The sequence below is a fragment of the Rhinolophus ferrumequinum genome, chromosome 19, assembly GCF_004115265.2.
Source record: "Rhinolophus ferrumequinum isolate MPI-CBG mRhiFer1 chromosome 19, mRhiFer1_v1.p, whole genome shotgun sequence".
NCBI lineage: Eukaryota > Metazoa > Chordata > Mammalia > Chiroptera > Rhinolophidae > Rhinolophus > Rhinolophus ferrumequinum.
The window spans coordinates 36,721,613-36,724,685 of NC_046302.1; the positions used below are offsets into that span (position 1 = coordinate 36,721,613).

The 3,073-nt window shown below is 38.3% G+C and overlaps 1 non-coding gene across 1 annotated transcript; it reads right to left on the reverse strand.

The window, feature by feature from the left end:
* Nucleotides 1-805: 805 nt before the first annotated feature.
* On the reverse strand, nucleotides 806-879 carry TRNAV-CAC (transfer RNA valine (anticodon CAC)). Its single transcript has one exon. It is a non-coding gene; the product is annotated as a tRNA-Val (tRNA).
* Between the last annotated feature and the right edge of the window lie 2,194 nt (nucleotides 880-3,073).

Genomic DNA, 3,073 nt, shown 5'->3' on the forward strand with positions numbered 1-3,073 from the left:
ACCTTGGTTGCTTTCATGTTTGGGTAGTTATGAATAAGGCCTCTGTAGACATAAAAAAAAAAAAAAAATCCAAAAAAAAAAAAAAAAACCCTGAAAATGCTAGTTGCTGAAAAGAATGTAAAATAACAGGAACTTGTGTTTATTGTTGGTAGTTACAGCTACCTTGGAAAATACTTTAGCAGCTTCTTAAAAGCTAAACCTAATTTTATTATTTGATTCAATAATTGCACTTCTCGGTATTTACCTAATGGAAAACTTATGTCCACACAAAAACCTGCACAGGAATGTTTATAACAACTGTATTCATAATCACCAAAAACTAGAGGTGGCCAGGAAGTTCTCTAATAGGTGAATGGATAATTGAACTATGATACATCTGATAAACAAAGGATGTGATACATGGAACTATGAAGAGACATGCGTTAATCTTGGATGCATGCTGCTAGGTGAAACAAAACAGTTTGGGGGTGGGGGGGTGCTGCTTACGCTCTATTTCCAATTGTATCACACTGGAAAATGTAGAATTCGTGGGATGGTAGAAAGATCAATGGTTATGGAGGGAGAAAAGTTTGAATAAGTGAAACACCAAGGATGGATATTTGGGGACAGCGAAACAACCCTATATGTCACTGGAAAGGTGGATACACAACACTATGACTTTGCCAAAACCCTACAGCACAAAGAATAAACCCCAATGTATTCCAATTTTTTTTTAACTTTTATTTATGTTAAGTGTTTTTCCAGGACCCATAAACTCTAAGTCAAATAGTTGTTTCAATCTAGTTTTGGAGGGCGCAGCTCACAATGACCCATGTGGGGATCGAACCAGCAACCCAGGGGTTGTGAGCACCATGCTCTAACCAACTGAGCTAACGGGCCACCCCATTGTATGCCAATTTTAAAAACATGATTTAGGAGGTCAAGGGATCTCAGGATGGAATGCAGAATGTGGCTAAACAATCTAACTATATTACAAATATCTGAAACAACCTCACAGATGGGAACAGGGGTAAAAGTTGCTGACCTAAATACCTGGAAATGAGTACAATCTGTAAGACTAAAGGAAAAAAAAAACCTGACATAAGTACTGAACACTTGCTGATAAAGCTGTTACCCCAGGGGTATATACAGGTTAACAATTCTGATACCACTATATATAAAGGAAGTTAAAATAAATGGCAGTTAGGTGGAGCCAGGTTTTTCATTGTTGGAGTTGAAGGTTACAAATACACAAGAGGAGGAGACTAGAGGGATCCGTGTGGTAATGGATTAGAGTTGGAGTCATCAATATGAACTTATGTTTAGTGTAATATAGATACAGATGGTGACGCACAGAAACACTTATTCATATATGTATATACACATACATTTCTTTGCTGTCAGCTGATCCTCTAGCAACAGCATACCCAGTGTCCAGATGTTATTTTCTAATATTGTCTGGTAAAAGAAACTAGGGTCCCTTAGAGAAGTGGCTTATTCTAGGGCTGGTACAATATAAGTCTTGTAATACCAGTAAGGAAGTGCTAAAAAAGAAAAGAAAAAAAAAGAAACACTAACACGAGTATGAATGAATAAATGCGGGGAAAAAGGTAAATCTCCCTTGCAGAAGAATTACCAATAATATATGTAGCTTGTACCCTCAGAAGAGGTGGAACATAACATCCCACTTCTTAAGCATTTGGGCTACACATAGTAACTTCCTTCCAAAGAGTATATTGAGTAGGAACAGGGGATGGTGAGAAGAGGGTAACTTTACAATGGAGAAATACAACAAACACTACCTCAGCCAAGTGATTGGGAGGATCACCAACAATATCATGTTGGTGAAATGTACCCTGCAATTAAAACAACACTTTACCTCTGTGGTCTTCCTCCCAGGTACTGATAGACCTCCTCCCCGGAAAAAAAAAAAAAAAAAGGGAAGGAAGAAAAGAAACTGAGTCATTAATTATCCATGTGGAGTAGAATACTCTCCCCCAACCTCCCCAACTGAACTGAGCTGGTCATAAATGAGAAATAAATCTTTAAGCCACAGAGATTTTTAGAGTTGTTTGTTATAGCAACTAGAAAGACTGACGAATGCATATTCCTTTGAAAACAGGATGAAGCACATGTTCTCTCTTGACAGAACAAAGCAAGTACGACCATATGTAGAAAAGCTGGTGTGCAGATTTCAGGAGCCCATCAGTGGACTCCATGACCTTCTTCTGGGAGAAATCCTGTAGCCAGTGCCAACACAGGATCCTACCTATCCACAGTGGTGTTTTGAAATTCTTCCACCATCATGTTTTATGTTGAATAATTTTTATTTGGGGTTTGATTGATTTGGGTAGTTTTCCTCTCAGCATGGCCCAAACAATTTGAAATTCATGTTATCTCTTGGTGTATAATTTCCAGAAGGACAGATGAGTGGAACGTGACAGACAGTGGTCTTAGGTGTCACTAGAGTCCAGTAATGCAGAAACTTCTCCTTCCCACTGGGAGAAACTGACTTAGCTTTTAGAGTTGTATTGGTGTTGTATTACCAGGACTGAGTTTAACTGAACGGATCTTCAAGTTTCAACCATGCCAATAAAATATCATTTTCAATATGGTTCCCTTACCTGTCTCTCTTTGAGGTTTAGACCTGGGTAGCTTTACAAAGTTGTACCTGATATTGAGAAGCAACTACAAGACAACCACACTCCAGTACTAACACTGCCATGTGTAACCTTGATGCTACCCATAGCTACTCTCATCCCTCACTTCCTTTGTTTCCTTAGCTCTCCCAGGTTAATCACCGGTACTTGGTAAGAAAAGCAGCATTCATATCCACTGTACAATTTGGCTATATGTTTAAAAGAAATGTGTAGAACACAGTTTTGAAATTTTCCCAATGTACAATTTTATTTAAATGACTTGTGGAAATAAATGTGTGTCTACTTATATATCCGCTTATATTTAAGTATTTAGTGGTAACCTGAGTGACTTTTTTAACCAGCAATCACAATGTGGAGAGACTGACAGTTACAACTAAACCTCGATGGCCAGAAGCCCAGGTTTTCCCAGAGTTCTTCTCCCTCAAGTAGTAGTT